At 41.5% G+C, this 17,625-nt stretch overlaps 1 protein-coding gene across 6 annotated transcripts in view; it reads right to left on the bottom strand.

The window, feature by feature from the left end:
- The window catches only part of LOC126294950 (ankyrin repeat domain-containing protein 39-like), a 172,189-nt gene extending 157,840 nt beyond the window's left edge, over window positions 1-14,349 (bottom strand). For 3 of the 6 annotated variants that reach the window (XM_049987167.1, XM_049987171.1, XM_049987170.1), the window contains exon 1: window positions 14,258-14,327. The gene's annotated coding sequence lies outside the window, so the exon portion shown is untranslated. Of the gene's footprint in view, window positions 1-14,257 lie in introns of all 6 variants that reach the window. The other 3 variants (XM_049987168.1, XM_049987166.1, XM_049987169.1) reach the window with 3 other exon arrangements.
- Between the last annotated feature and the right edge of the window lie 3,276 nt (window positions 14,350-17,625).

The raw sequence follows: 17,625 nt of genomic DNA, 5'->3' as shown, positions 1-17,625 counted from the left end.
CGGTCTTGGCGTGCATCCGTGCGTCGCTGCAGTCCGGTCCCAGGTCGACGGGCACGTGCACCTTCTGCCGACCACTGGCGACAACATCGATGTACTGTGGAGACCTCACGCCCTGCGTGTTGAGCAATTCGGCGGTACGTCCACCCGGCCTCCCGCATGCCCACTATACGCCCTCGCTCAAAGTCCGTCAATTGCACATACGGTTCACGTCCACGCTGTCGCGGCATGCTACCAGTGTTAAAGACTGCGATGGAGCTCCGTATGCCACGGCAAACTGGCTGACACTGACGGCGGCGGTGCACAAATGCTGCACAGCTAGCGCCATTCGACGGCCAACACCGCGGTTCGTGGTGTGTCCGCTGTGCCGTGCGTGTGATCATTGCTTGTACAGCCCTCTCGCAGTGTCCGGAGCAAGTGTGGTAGGTCTGACACACCGGTGTCAATGTGTTCTTTTTTCCATTTCCAGGAGTGTATTTTAGTCTTCCGTAATTATGTGAATGTATTTTAATAAACTTTATAGCTCTCAGCCACAGAGATCCGTTTTGTTCTCATTTAACCTGAGAGCTGTAAACCAAGAGGAAACAGCAAAATCACTAAAGGTAAACACAGTTCACGTGGAGACTGCCTGTAATCCCTATACAACTCTGACTGCTCTGTGCATGCGCGAATCTGGCAGCTTGGGCGCGCCAGAAACATTTCTTCCGCGTAGCACCTGGCTGCTTGTTTCCACTGCTGGTAGAGATAACAGCCACACTTCGAGCAGCCAGAAGTGGGAGAAGGCGCTGCTCACACGCGACCCAACTGCGCATGCGCGTAAGCCCGCTGGCAACTGCTCAAAGGAACCTGATACATCACGTTGTGACGTCACGCCCATCGGAAGCAGTTTTTCGTTGTGAAGTATTGCATAGTCGTCGTCCTAATGCCTTTGACACGTTTTGCTATTGGCAGATGTTTGTGTGTTGTTGTTGTAAACGGTACATTTCCTTTGCAACTTACATTTTTATCCCCTTAATATTTCATTGCTGCAGTATTATTTTGAAGTAGCTGGCTAAAGTAAAATTCTTTGCTCTAATAGCAGTTCTTACGAGTCCAAACTACAAAAATTTAACTGAAAACTAAAACAAAGAGAAATTCTCTGAATTCTATAAAATTCCCATATGTTTCCCTGTTTTCTCCCGGATGAAAAAATTCCCAGGGTTTTCCCAGATTTGCCAGTTGTCCCGGATCGTATATACCCAGAACCAATATATTGTGGTCAGAGACCACATCTGCTCCTAGAAATGTCCTTCAGTTTAAACCTGGTTCCTAAAGCTCTGTCTTACCACTATATAATCTATCTGAAACCTTCCAGTGTCTCCATGTCTCTTCCACATATACAACTTTCTGTCATGATTCTTAAACTAAGTGTTACCTATGATTAAGTTACGCTCTGTGCAAAATTCTACCAGGCGACTTCCTCTTTCATTCCTCCCAATCCATATTCACCTACCACTTTTCCTTCTCTTCCTTTTCCTGCAATCGAATCCCAGTTATTTAACTTTAACCTATCTATTTCCCTTTTTAAATTTTCTAACCTACCTGCCCAATTAAGAGAGCTGATATTCCACACTCTGACCTGTAGAATGCATTTTGTTTTTCCTCATAACAAGGACTCTTGAGTAGCCCCTCCCGGAGATCCAAATGGGGGAATATTTTACCCAAGAGGACACCACTAACATTTAACCATACAGTAAATCTGCACACCCTTGGGAAAAATTATGGCTGTAGTTTCCCCTTGCTTTCAGCCGTTCGCAGTACCATCACAGCAAGGCCAGACCCGTCAATCATCCAGGCTATTGCCCCAGAAACTACTGAAAAGGCTCCTGCCCCTCTTCAGGAACGACACGACCTCTCAAAAGACACTCCTACATTGTGGTGGCACCCACAGTATGGCTCCCCACCAATGGTAAGGTCCATGGTTCATGGAGGGATGCAGTAATACTTTGCTCAATTATATGTTGGTCTATCATTTTTTGAATTTCCTCCTCAGCAGCATTCTTGAGACTAGTTGGAACTAGATACAGTTTACAGAGGAAAGGTTCTGTCTTTTTCATCTTAAAACTGCAAACACAACTGCCGATTTCGCCAGGTTTGTCCAAGAAGACATCACTATATGCACTTAGAATGTCATACAGCTCTTGTTTCTGTGTATCTGTCAATAAATTTGACTGGAATGCTTTTATTCGAATGTCTTTTCTGGGCTGATCGTAAACATCTTCAGTACTCTGTTCCAGTAATACACAGCGCTAGTTAGTGTGCATAATCTGTCTGTATGAAGGATTTCTATATTTACATGAGAACTTGGCTTAAAAGCTACTTGGACCCTGTAGTCATCCACACTACATCTTAAAGTTCTACCAGAAAAGTCAAGTATTACATGATGCTTCAGCAAGTAACCAACCTAAAGCTAACAATACTTTCATATTTATGTTAGGTATTACTAATAAAGTTTATGTGAAAGAAAGAGGTCCAATCTGTATTGGAATACTTGTTTCTTCTTTAATTAGCTTACCTTATTTCCGACAGTTGCAACTATATATACACAAAATGGTTGAAATGGCTCTGAGCACTATGGGACTCATTTACGGTTATCAGTCCCCTAGAACTTAGAACTACTTGAACCTAACTAACCTAAGGACAGCACACAACACCCATGTACACACAAGTTACAGATAATGTCGGTAATATTTCCTTCGTTTTGCATATTGTAAACAACTCTTCGGATATTAGAGAAATATCACTACCAGAATCTACATATATCTCTACATTATTCCCATACAAAACTTCAGATACTTTAGGTTTAAACATTATGGATTTCCTCCTGTAATTACCTTTGTTAGTAAATAGTGTGCTAAAAGATATATGTTTTTCTACATATTAGCCCCATAGTGTTCAGTCACATCTTGGATCTTGGCCCTGGACACAGGATTCTCATCATTTTGCGTGATAACTATCGGATAGCTACCCTAATCGTAGCTTTGTTAGTATTTATAACCTCTACATCGGTGCACTGACCTGTGTCGTTGGGTTACTTTGAGGTATGAGCACTTGAGACTTAACTTGGTTATTTTCATTTGATATTATTTTTTTCATATTGTTACTTAATTTTCCTTTTTTTAATTTAATGTACTTGAACTTTCAAATGGTTACCCAATGCTTTTATTACTGTTTCTCTCCGGGTCTTGCTGCGTTTTGTTCTTCCCTGTATTTAATGTATCTACCCACTCGATTAGGAATAGTAGATCAATATTTCTTTTGTGACATACTATGGTAGCCTACACTTTAACTAAGTGAGTTTCATCTAATACATCGTCTAAATACTCTTACTTTGCCTTAGTGAAATGCCATTTGATAAATTTCTTGGAAGTGCCCCAAGAGCTGTGGTAGTACTTTGGACCCAAAAGCTGTAATGTTAGCTTCTCTTGGATACTGGATAACCAGTATTTCCTCGTAAGCCTCTTCTGGATGCCCTACTATGTTTTAAAATCTTCAATATGAGCACTCCCCCATTGTGATGCGTCTTTGGATAAATATGCTAACACGAAATCTATCTTCTTGTGATCACTTCACTTACTGGATAATTTTATATATTATACTCCCAAGAAATAGATTGGATGAACTTCCCCCTCTGCCTTAGACTTGGGGAACTGTTTAGCCAAATTTAGACCACTGCCCAATTCCAATCTTCTACGAGATCCACAGGTAAACCTACATGATTTCCAATTTGTTTGTTTTGCAAGCTATTTTGAGTGTCTATAACTGCGCTCCACACTGTTTGTAGTTCTTCTTGGCAATGACTAGTATTAGGCTACAAAACTGGATGACCTATTCTGTAAACTGATGATATGTAACACTACAAAAATATTGCTTAAACTCTGTATATGCTACTTGATGTACTGCATCGAATAAGTTCTCTGTGAGACTGTTAACATTGGTGGCAACATCAGTTTACTTTGTTGCCTGCTCTGTTATTCGACCTGTGAAGTCCCCCATATTGCTTCATTATCCTACTATCCACATTTTCTTGTATGATGTCCTGTTTTGCATTAAACTTAACAACTACAATGTCTTCCATTGTAGCCCTTTTAGTATCCAGTTCATCTGTTAACCCTGCCGCGGGCGCGTGGCGGCATACAGTGCCGCCAATTTTGTTTCCGTTCAATAATTACGTGAGCAGGCCGAGCACACAACAGTGGCGCTAGATATGCTCCGGTTGTTCACTCAGGCGCCAAACTACCTCACTGCGCCGTCATTATGCCCGTCATTATGCCCGTCGCAACAGCTGTGACTCACCCGCGAAACGGACGACTGCACCGAGACGGCACTGCGTACCGCACGCGCCCGCTAATGTAAGTACATGTAGTTGTACCACTGTGGAATGTCTTGATGATTAGAAGCTCTGTTTAACAACTCTGGGGGTGAATGATGATTTAGTTATTAACATTGATTTGGTATTAGAATTATTATATCGTCTCCCACGTTCGCACAAAGGAAAGGACTAACATCAAAAGAAATTGAGCGTCTTCTTATGCAATCATCTGACAAAGAAGATTACGCAGATTTCTCTGACAGCGAACAGGAAGCAGAAACAATTGAAACTGTAGATCATTCCGGCGAATCTGAGCAGTCATGCGTTGACGGGAATGAAGTGAAACGAATGCCACATGATGACTGCCATTTTTATATTGCTAAGGACCAAGAAACTTTGTGGATAAATAATCCGTTAGCACTACCAGGGAAACCAAAACGTAAGAATATAATCAAAGTCCTATCGGGCCCGAAACGCAATGGTAGAGAAGCTAAAACTGAAATTGAAAGTTTTCTCAAATTATTTGACACTGAGATAATTGATTATGTCGTTGAAAACACAAACAAGTACATAAATAACAAGAGATCACCTGTGAATTACTCAAGGGCTAGAGATTGCAAAACTACTTCTGCTTCTGAAATAACGGCTCTAATAATTCCTAACCAGTAGAATTTCTGAATCCTCTCTCTGTAAGTGGTTTGCTGCCACACAAATTACAATAAAAGTTAAGTATGTTGTTCTTCTTATTAGAAATATAAATACAAAATAATCATCATTTAATGGATCAAAATGCATTTCAAACGTTGATATGTGTTATAATGCATTTGACCTCCCAGTTTTAATCACACGAAAAAGCGAATTATGATCCATAAGTCTGTACGTTTAAACAGGTAGTATTTCACCTTTTAAGTTTTAAAGACCACGATTCCTAATTATTCCTGCATTTCATATTGACATTAATAACCCACAAAGACAAACAATCAAAATTGTTGGCATTTTATTAAGACAAGCAGCTAGAAGTACAGGCTGATCTTTTGATGCTTTGAAGTTCTGTATTTGTGAACACAGCGATCAAGCACATTTAATGAATTATCAAAGAATATTTACTATAAATACTTTACAATAAATTTCCTCCCCCCATGAACCATGGACCTTGCCGTTGGTGGGGAGGCTTGCGTGCCTCAGCGATGCAGATAGCCGTACCGTAGGTGCAACCACAACGGTGGGGTATCTGTTGAGAGGCCAGACAAACGTGTGGCTCCTGAAGAGGGGCAGCAGCCTTTTCAGTAGTTGCAGGAGCAACAGTCTGGATGATTGACTGATCTGGCCTTGTAACACTAACCAAAACGGCCTTGCTGTACTGATACTGTGAACGGCTGAAAGCAAGGGGAAACTACGGCCGTAATTTTTCCCGAGGGCATGCAGCTTTACTGTATGGTTAAATGATGATGGCGTCCTCTTGGGTAAAATATTCCGGAGGTAAAATAGTCCCCCATTCGGATCTCCGGACGGGGACTACTCAAGACGATGTCGTTATCAGGAGAAAGAAAACTGGCGTTCTACGGATCGGAGCGTGGAATGTCAGATCACTTAATCGGGCAGGTAGGTTAGAAAATTTAAAAAGGGAAATGGATAGGTTAAAGTTAGATATAGTGGGAATTAGTGAGGTTCGGTGGCAGGAGGAACAAGACTTTTGGTCAGGTGACTACAGGGTTATAAACACAAAATCAAATAGGGGTAATGCAGGAGTAGGTTTAATAATGAATAGGAAAATAGGAATGCGGGAAAGCTACTACAAACAGCATTGTAAACGCATTATTGTGGCCAAGATAGATACAAAGCCCACACCTACTACAGTAGTACAAGTTTATACGCCAACTAGCTCTGCAGATGACGAAGAAATTGAAGAAATGTATGATCAAATAAAAGAAATTATTCAGATAGTGAAGGGTGACGAAAATTTAATAGTCATGGGTGACTGGAATTCGGTAGTAGGAAAAGGGAGCGAAGGAAACGTAGTAGGTGAATATGGAATGGGAGTAAGGAATGAAAGAGGAACCCGCCTGGCAGAATTTTGCACAGAGCACAACTTAATCATAGCTAACACTTGGTTCAAGAATCATAAAAGAATGCTGTATACATGGAAGAAACCTAGAGGTACTAAAAGGTATCAGATAGATTATATAATGGGAAGACAGAGATTTAGGAATCAAGTTTTAAATTGTAAGACATTTCTAGAGGCAGATGTGGACTCTGACCACAATCTACTGGTTATGAAATGTAGATTAAAACTAAAGAAACTGCAAAAAGGTGGGAATTTAAGGAGATGGGACCTGGATAAACTGAAAGAACCAGAGGTTGTACAGAGTTTCAGGGAGAGCATAAGAGAACAATTGACAGGAATTGGGGAAAGAAATACAATAGAAGAAGAATGGGTAGCTTTGAGAGATAAGGTAGTGAGGGGACTTTAAGGAGATGGGACTTGGATAAACTAAAAGAACCAGAAGTTGTACAGAGTTTCAGGGAGACCATAAAGGAGCAATTGACAGGAATGGGGGAAAGAAATACGGTGGAAGAAGAATGGGTAGCTTTGAGGGATGAAGTAGTGAAGGCAGCAGAGGATCAAGTAGGTAAAAAGACGAGGGCTAGTAGAAATCCTTGGGTAACAGAAGAAATATTGAATTAAATTGATTAAAGGAGAAAATATAAAAATGCAGTAAATGAAGCAGGCAAAAAGGAATACAGACGTCTCAAAAATGAGATCGACAGGAAGTGCAAAATGGCTAAGCAGGGATGGATAGAGGACAAATGTAAGGATGTAGAGGCATATCTCACTAGGGGTAAGGTAGATACTGCCTAAAGGAAAATTAAAGAGACCTTTGGAGATAAGAGAACCACTTGTATGAACATCAAGGGTTCAGATGGAAACCCATTTCCAAGCAAAGAAGGGAAAGCAGAAAGGTGGAAGGAGTATATAGAGGGTCTATACAAGGGCGATGTACTTGAGGTCAATATTATGGAAATGGAAGAGGATGTAGATGAAGATGAAATGGGAGATACGATACTACGTGAAGAGCTTGACAGAGCACTGAAAGACCTGAGTCGAAACAAGGCCCCCGGAGTAGACAACATTCCATTGGAACTACTGACGGCCTTGGGAGAGCCAGTCCTGACAAAACTCTACCATCTGGTGAGCAAGATGTATGAGACAGGCGAAATACCCTCAGACTTCAAGAAGAATATAATAATTTCAATCCCAAAGAAAGCAGGTGTTGACAGATGTGAAAATTACCGAACAATCAGTTTAATAAGTCACAGCTGCAAAATAATAACGCGAATTCTTTACAGAAGAATGGAAAAACTAGTAGAAGCCGACCTCGGGGAAGATCAGGTTGGATTCTATATAAATGTTGGAACACATGAGAAAATACTGACCCTACGACTTATTTTAGAAGCTAGATTAAAGAAGGGCAAACCTACGTTTCTAGCACTTGTAGACTTAGTGAAAGCTTTTGACAATGTTGATTGGAATACTCTCTTTCAAATTCTGAAGGTAGCAAGGGTAAAATACAGGGAGCAAAAGGCTATTTACAATTTGTACAGAAACCAGATGGCAGTTATAAGAGTCGAGGGACATGAAAGGGAAGCACTGGTTGGGAAGGGAGTGAGACAGGGTTGTACTCTCTCCCCGATGTAATTCAATCTGTATATTGAGCAAGCAGTGAAGGAATCAAAAGAAAAATTCGGAGTAGGTATTAAAATCCATGGAGAAGAAATAAAAATGTTGAGGTTCGCCGATGACATCGTAATTCTGTCAGAGACAGCAAAGGACTTGGAATGGATAGTGTCCTGAAAGAAGGATATAAGATGAACATCAACAAAAGCAAAACGAGGATAATGGAATGTAGTCGAATTAAGTCGGGTGATGTTGAGGGAATTAGATTAGGAAGTGAGACACTTAAAGTAGTAAAGCAGTTTTGCTATTTGGGGAGCAAAATAACTGATGATGGTCGAAATAGAGAGGATATAAAATGTAGACTGGCAATGGCAAGGAAAGCGTTTCTGAATAAGAGAAATTTGTTAACATCGAGTATAGATTTAAGTGTCAGGAAGTCATTTCTGAAAGTATTTGTATGGAGTGTAGCCATGTATGGTAGTGAAACATGGACGATAAATAGTTTGGACAAGAAGAGAATAGAAGCTTTCGAAATGTGGTGCTACAGAAGAATGCTGAAGATTAGATGGATAGATCACATAACTAATGAGGAAGTATTGAACAGGATTGGGGAGAAGAGAAGCTTCTGGCATAACTTGACCAGAAGAAGGTATCGGTTGGTAGGACATGTTCTGAGGCATCAAGGGATCACAAATTTAGTATTGGAGGGCAGCGTGGAGGGTAAAAATCGTAGAGGGAGACCAAGAGATGACTACACTAAGCAGATTCAGATGGTTGTAGCTTGCAGTAAGTACTGGGAGATGAAGAAGCTTGCACAAGATAGCGTAGCATGGAGAGCTGCATCAAACCAGTCTCAGGACTGAAGACCACAACAACAACAATAAATTTTGGGTTGGCTATTACTTAAGAAACTCCACTGGTCATATTTCGACCACAGGTGGTACTAGGATTCATTAAGACTTGTTACTTCACTCCATCCTTCACTTTATCAGTTTTCAGAGGTACAGTTTTCAATTCATTCTTATCTCTCGTAGGTAATTGGCCACTTTTCGCCATCGCTGTACACCATGGCGTACAGTTGAAACTGCTGTTACCATGAGCATACACAATATGTGAAAGAGTGGAAGGCCACTTCCTATTAGTGGCATGGATGAGGGCTGTATGGAGAAAAGAAGCACAATTTCTTATAAAGAAGTAATGTAAAACATTTTACCAAATACTAAACGTATTGTGACTTCTTTGTAGTACATACCAACTTAAACAAACGGACCTGACACTCATGTGATACCAACCTCCTGCTCTGTCATCCTCTGCCCTCACTGTGGCAGCAAACCCAATACAGACAATACATATGCGTCAGACATAACTGTGTGGATACTGCTTGCTCCACCAACAGACATTAGTTTCAAGCAAGCAACCAATAAGAAGTTTAAAAAGTTTATGAGATCACTAAAAATCTTCAGCTGTGATGGTTATGTTGGAGGTACTAGAAATATGTTTCAATTTTATGCTGACTTGACAGGATTACACCAAATCTTTTTGTGTAATCAATCAGTGACTTGAAGCACATTTCCTGACACTAAAATGTACTGTGGTGGCAGCTTCTATATGAATTGGAGATAAGTGAACACCTCTAGTTACACATGTTTTTCACTCCTTCCATTCTTTTATAACGTCTCTTCGAAAGAGGCTGTCAAAGAATACTGTCTTGTTTAGCTGAGCAGAACTTGTTAACCGTCTCACAGTTTGGCTTTCGTAAAGTCGGCTCCACAGAGAAATCAGTGTAAGACCTCACAAATTAAGTGTTTGCGGAGCTAATTAAGAAACAGTATCTTACAGATATGTTTGGTAACATTCCAAAAACTCTGAATTGTGTGAATCACAGAATTCTACTTGGAAAACTAATGACCTTCGTAACTTGAAAGATGGGGTTCCACAGGAATGATACTTATCTCAGAGTGGGTGTAGGTTGGAGGGGACATAATATTTGAGGTCCTAGAAAGGTAGACATTGGGCACACTCTTGTTGTTAACCTGTGCATGTGATTTTCCAGTGACTCTAAAGTGCAGCCCAAAAAATGTAATCTTTGCTGGTGGTGGAAGCACGCAAGTCAGGCATCTTAATTCACCCAGAACAAGGTTCAGTGATAGCTGAATAGGTTAACATGAAGTTCACAGGTGATCATTTCGTTCTAAATATCACAGTGGTTAACGTTACGTGATTTCAAACAATGAATAATGACTCAATGCCAACGAAAGTAGACATTAATGACCACAAACAAAACGGAACATGGTGTTTAAAAATCTTTGGATTCCAAATGGATAGGTAGTTAATATGGAGTCAAAATACAGATAAACTAATTAAGATGCTCAGCTCAGCACGATTTACGCTTAGAAGCACGTGTCAGTGTATTGCCCTGAAGCCAATATTGTGGGCATAGTTTTCATAATTTCGCTGCCCCTTCTGGGCCAGCGCACTTTAAGTAGAGTGTTTGTGCAGCAGAAGTGGACAGGAAGATTACTGTCGCAAGTGGTTTATCTTGCTACACTCACTTCCCAATATTTTCATTCCTTATTGGTTTATGTCACTGACAATAAAAATTAGTTTCAGCTCTACTGTGATTTGTACAATGGCAATGCAAGACATCACAACAGCATTCAGACGAACTTTTCCTTCTTGTTCCGGATTCAGAATGGAGTTACCGCCCTCGATAAGAAGATATTCAACAATCTTCCATGTAATATGAAACAGAAAATTATGAATCCCTACCATCTCGAAAAAAAAGGACGTTCAGCATTAGCCAGTCTTTCTACAAGGTATCAGTATACCTACAACCACGAATTAAAATGCTCCATCACCCACATGAGTAGTAGCAGTGTTCGTTGTGAAGCGGACTGTCAAGTATTAACATGCTGTAAATAGGACAGAGTATTTGTATATAAGTATAAGTATTTATATATATATATATATATATATATGTATTTTTTTCTGAAAAGAAAACATGGTAATGAAGCGAACATTGAACTACCAGCAGCAGATGAACAAATCGTTCAAATGCCTCTAAGCACATCTGAAGTCATCAGTCCCCTACACTTAGAACTACTTAAACCTAACTAACCTAAGCACATCACACACATGCATGCCCGAGGCAAGATTCGACCCCGTGACCGTAGCAGCGCCTAGAACCGCAGCAGATGAACAACAGCTATCTGGTGTAACTGAGGGGGCTGCAAATCTTTCCAAAGCAGCTCTGTTCTTTGTGATGTACTGGATCAAATTTACATGGTGTAAGCGTGACACCATTAACCAGTACAGAGATGGCCTGTTGTTAGTGCAGTACACAGCTTAACTTTCTGTGATTTCCCTGTCTTTTGTTACTGTGTACCATGCATCATCTCACGTCCCTGCAAGTTCTCCTTCCTGATGAGCCACTGAAACAAATAGGTACCTACTGCCCAGAATTTCTTCAAATGATGGCGAATAATACCTCTTATGTTTCTGTAAGGTGTGTTACATTTTCCTACATCTGAATACTATCTACATCCACATCTACATAAACACTCCGCAGGCCACCGCACGATGCGTGGTGGAGGGTACCCTGTACCACTACTTGTTATTTCCTTTCTTGCTCCCCTCGCAAACAGAGCGAGGGAAAAACAACGGGTCTCTAAATTTTCTCAGTAGTGTTTCTCGAAAAGAACGTCACCCAGACAGTTAAATGCCTTGACTATGTCAAGCAAGACGCTAGTAATACTGTATCAGAATATTGCTGATTTGATCTTCCTATTCATCTGCATTAAATCACGTTATTCCACGTTTAGGGCTAGCTGTCATTCCTCACACCAACTGGAAATTTGTCTAAGTCGTCTTGTAGCTTCCTGCAGTTACTCAACTTCGAAATTTCTACCCTGTGCCACGGCGTCATCAGCATCAAACGAAGACTGTTGCCCACCTAGTCAGCCAAATCTTTTGTTTAAACAGAGAACAAGACAAGTGTATTCTACCGACGTGGAAGTTTTGTGGGTATGGTACAGCGTCATAGTGTATCAAACTACTGCTGCTGGAGAAAAACCAACGTTTCGGCCACGGTTGCAGCGGCCTTCCTCTGTATCTACTGGTCAGTAGAAACAGACGATGACCGCTGCAACCGTGGCCAAAACGTAAGTTTATCTCCAGCAGCAGTAGTTTGATACATTATGATGCAGTACATTACCCAGAAAACTTTTATGTCGACTGACGCTGGCCGCGGAAACCTACGCAACTATACGTGTATTCTAGTTTCTGCAGTTTTTGACTTGAAAGGTAACAGGAAAAAAAACCATCGTGGATTGGAGGTGCTACGCTACGACAAGCGTTCGGAAGGTACAGGCATGTTCAGTTGCGAAAATAATATCGGTGAGTGATGAAACAGTTTCGAGATTTGGCGGCTAAATGGCTGTGGGCCGGTCATGTTAACAGTCGCTATATCCATTGCATGCCTTTCTTACTTCAGACTCATACAGAATTGATAATTTTTGGCAGGGCAGTGTGAAGTCGGTTTGCGAAGTTCATTATCTTCAGAGTGACGATGGGAAGGATGAAGGGAAGGGGACACAGGTGAACTCCTGTGCCCATCGTTGTGTTGGTGATGGATTCCATTCTAGCGAGATTCAAAAGATTTCGCAACACCTGAAGGCGCTCATACAGGAGTCGAAACACAAAAACGTTAGGGTAGTATCTGACAACCTAGAAAGCAACACTGAACCAGGAGATGCGTTGGAAGGTCAGGAACAACAACGGCAGTCGATGCACACGCGTCTTAAGTTTTAGCAAAGGTAATGCACTATTTATTCAGTAGCGTTAAACACTACGGAAGGTGTTCCCAATGGCGAACTCTGTATTCAGTATAGGAATAACATCTCTGTAGAAAATTCTGGTTCACTCTGTCAAGGACAGAAGGCAACGAACTAACCACTTCAGATGCTGTGCTTTGTCCAATCCCCAATTTTAACACCTTCAGTGCTGTACAGAATTGTTGAGTAAAGAAGACATTTGATAAACCTAATAAGCGTTTGCATTCAATGTCGTGGTGCTCGTAACACTCTAAAGCTCTCACTGCTTCAGATTTACTTCCGACACAAGTTCACATTCTTATGTTGTTGTATTTCGACTTCTCTATCAGCTTCTTCATTTTATGCACAGTCTTTTGAATTGCCCTGTGTACCGTAATTCTACTTCCAAATTTACTGCATTTTCTTATTAAATTTAGGAAAAATTCCATTAATACGTCTGCTATATACTGCCACTCTATGTAATGGTTCCGTCTTGTCTCTGCTGTTCCTTCTGTCCTGCAGGTCTGACATGCGTACATGAAACATGACATTCGTTTAGAAACCTGTTCAAAACACACGCGGCACATGAATATGGCTGCTAGCGCTATTATTTGAACTGTGCTGTAAGAAGTGAATGAGCAGAAGTGAAAGGATATGGGAATGTATCACAAGAGCTGTTGCGCTACAGCTCACACACACACACACACACACACACACACACACACACACACACACACATCCATTCGCACATAAACAGACACAAGCAGGGGATTGGCATGACTCCTTACCCTCTCCGTTAAACCCCACATCCTTTCGTCTTTCCCTCTCCTTCCCTCTTTCCTGATGAAGCAACCGTGGGTTGCGAAAGCTTGAAATTTGTGTGTGTGTTTGTGTTTGTTAGTGTCTCTATCCATGTACCAACGCTTTCGTATGGTAAGTTACAGAATCTTTGTTTTTAGATATATGACCTGGATATAGTGACAGAAATAAATAGTAAGCGACTACGTTGGTTGTGACACGTAGAAAGAAAGTTTTAAAAGGAAAAACCGGTGGATGTCGTATAAGGGGCAGACCAAGGACGGTATGGCTAGACAACGTACAGGACTTGAGAAGTATGGGAGTTAGAAGATGGAGAGCCAAGGCAGCCAGCAGTAAAGAGTGAGCAGAGAGTGTCCAGGAGGCCCTACAAGGGATGTAGTGCCATGGAGTAGTAGTAGTAATAGTAGTGATTAATGCTAGCTCATCAAAATTTGAAGAAGTTAAGAAAAAGAGAAATAATCTCGGTTCTTTCTTTAGGTTCCCTCAGTCCCCACAGACACTGCTTTTAAGGGTGTGTAACACACAGAACAGGTGACTACTGAGTCGACTGAAGTGAGAGCCAGGCACAGCGCACGGCGGTGACAGAGGTACGCGGGCACTCACCAGACACGTCCCGCGGTGCAGCAGCCAGCGCAGTGGCGGTCGGACGCTGCTGCCGCCTCTGACCCTCCCGCCCTGGCCACGGCTGGGCCAGGCTGTTTGCCGCCGCCCCCCCCCCTCTTCCGGATCCCCCCCCCCTCCTCCACCGCCCACTACCCACTCTTTCGTCAGGCGTTTGAGCAACACCTCACGCCACAGACGTCAGGGCCACACTGGTGATCACTGCGATTCCTCTCCTGCGCAGTGTAAATCCGCGGTCTCTGCCGATTCGACTCCGTGATGGCCACGAACGTGCCAGCCACGAGCTTTTCTTCCCATCCTAGTGACCTTCAGTCATATCCTCTGAGATACATACGGCAGGCAGATCATTAATCACAGGACAAGTCATGCACGTGACATTACACTACCACTTCATAACGTGTAAAGCAAACTTTGACATTAGACTTGGCCAGTGTTTCTATGTTTCGATACAGTGTATCGATACGTGGAACTGTTTCAGTGTTTCGAAACGGCTGTGGTTCGCTGTTCCGAAACAGTGGTGTTTCATTCCGCCCCTGTCTCGGATAACCGGACCAGATTCGATCTCGAGCCAGACACAGAAACAGTATCGTTGTTTCAAAATAAGGCTGTTTCAGTCCACCTGTGCTTGGAACGGACTAATTGTATCGAAACAGTGATGTTTCATTCCGCTCTGTGTCGGACGAGATTCGGGCTCGGCATAGGTACTGAAACACAACATAACACTTCGTGAAACACTTTAAAGAGTGTCGAAATCTTTTCGACAAGCAATAGCACGAAGCTTAAGATATCCGAAAATAAAGCTTCGTTTCTAGCTGACTGTCCTATTCCGAAATGGCGTAACATCTGCTTTATAAACACTAACCAAACGACAAAACAACGCATATTATTCACATTGAAAAAAACAAGTATGTGAAAATCGTTCAGTTAAATTACACTTTTTTTTATAACATACGCTTCTCTGTTCCTGTACAGTAATCATATTAAGAAACGCAAGTAAGCCTGCAACATTTTGAATAAAAAAAGGCGTAGAGTGACAGTTATTAGACATATACATAAATTTGGTGTAGGTATAATTGCAAGCAATCTGTTTGACATATCACTGATGGTGTAATGGTGAACGGGAAGGGATGGGAAGCATGGTGAATTTATAGTAACGGTTCGAAACACCTTGCAAGAGAAAATTTTTTTCTATTATATTTTGCTATTTATTCGAATTATTCGGCGTTATTTCTGAGTCTATAGTCACTGTGTCTATTATCCACAAAGATTCCCTTTGCGTGCATGGAAATTAGCAGGATGGGTATATTAGCCACACTAACGGAATGTGGGAATCCCAGTAGCATATCCGTCGTTTCTGCAGTTTGCTCCCACCTCCAGTTCCGTTCGTGGTGGCTCTTCTGTCTTCAGCTATGGCTGTCCTCAGCCAGTTGAAAAGTATGAAAGTCACACGACACGAAAGCAGCGCATTTGCTGCAGGAAATACGAAACTGCCAAGACGCCCAAGTGATAGCTTCATACTTTCTGCGATATGATTAGCGCTCTCGCACCTCATTTGTGTTTATATGGACATACTTATACAGTAGACATTCAAGAGGATAAAATGTTTATTAGATTACAAAACACAACTGTTTCACTGTTTCGAAACACCGTATCGAAACATTTCATTGTACTGTTTCATTTGTTTCGAAACAGTTACGTGTTTCAGTTTGCCCATCTCTATTTGACATTAATCTAAACGCTTAGTGCTGCACCAGCTCCCAAGATATTTGCCAGTAAAATACCTCTAAAGAGCCTACTTGGTAGAACAAGACTGTTATGAGAAACCTTATGAAACACAATGAATGGAGAAATTATCATTTATAAATAAATTGAATTATTGCTTTCGTCTGCGAGAGCATTGTAAATAACATCGTTGCTTTATTAGCGTTCCGTGATTTGTAGCATACTTGTCGATTTCGTGACTTTACTAACGATTTCTTTTCCTGATAGTAGGTTTGGCTTCGGAAGGACGGATTTTCAAATGAGGTGTACTTCCATTCTAAAAAAAAAGAGAAATGACAGCTACCATTGCTGCGAGATATCGGAAAATATTAATTTGTCCCAATATACGCTCTCGTAAGAAACTGAATTTGTATTGGGTGTAGAAAAATATCCACTACCAGTCACAATAAATGGTTATTTATTTGGCCGGCTGGTGTGACCGTGCGGCTCTTGGCGCTTCAGTCTGGAACCGCGCGAATGCTACGGTCGCAGGTTCGAATCCTGCCTCGGGCACGGATGTGTGTGATGTCCTTAGGTTAGTTAGGTTTAAGTAGTTCTAAGTTCTAGGAGACTGATCACCACAGACGTTAAGTCCCATAGTGCTCAGAGCCATTTGAACCATTATTTATTTGTCACACGACTGGTTTCGGCTCAGATGGTTCAAATGGCTCTGAGCACTATGGGACTTAACAGCTATGGTCATCAGTCCCTTAGATCTTAGAACTACTTAAACCTAACTAACCTAAGAACATCACACAACACCCAGTCATCACGAGGCAGAGAAAATCCCTGACCCCACCGGGAATCGAACCAGGGAACCCGGGCGTGGGAAGCGAGAATGCTACCGCACGACCACGAGCTGCGAACACCGGTTTCGGGCTTGCTCCCATGTAAACATAGTGTATTTCACGGGTGTACATCATAATATACTTGGTAAAACTGAAATATGGACGTGAAAATGACAATAAGTGTTTAACTAAGTGGAAAAACTATCACTACAGGATAACCGTTATAATGATGCTTCACCTTTATTGATCTCCAACAGTATAAACATCTACATGAATGTATAAACAACTGAAGATGGGCGCGAGCACGAAACCGGTCGTGTGACAAATAAATAACCTTTTATTCTGACTGGTGCGAATATTTTCCTACACCCCATAAAGGAACAGTCACGGATTTCGACAGCATCCACTATGGATAAAATTAATTGAATTTGTATTGCAGTAGTGGAGCACTGAGATGAAAGTTTTTATTAAATAATAATTGTTATCTTAAAAAGTAATATTTTCTTACTTATGAAGTAAATATTATGCTCATCTTTCCTCTCCTAGTAATTACGATACAGAATGCAAGTAAACAGAAGACTCAGGATTTTGAACGCTATGTAGTACTGAGCGATCCCTGTTTAGCAACACGGTCTTTTCGGATGAACAGGTTCTTTTTAGTGGAAAGCGAAAGATCGTGGAACTTGCCCTACCGACACAGACTGTCTCAGCTGTTCAGAATCGCATCCGTCTGACCTGCTGTCCAACGACGGCGTCAAGAATTTTTCAGAGCTACATTACGACTCAGATCTTGACGAGCTG

The sequence above is a fragment of the Schistocerca gregaria genome, chromosome 11 (genome assembly GCF_023897955.1).
Source record: "Schistocerca gregaria isolate iqSchGreg1 chromosome 11, iqSchGreg1.2, whole genome shotgun sequence".
Classification (NCBI taxonomy): domain Eukaryota; kingdom Metazoa; phylum Arthropoda; class Insecta; order Orthoptera; family Acrididae; genus Schistocerca; species Schistocerca gregaria.
Note: the sequence above shows the minus strand (reverse complement) of the source record. Positions and strands in the feature narration are given on the sequence as shown.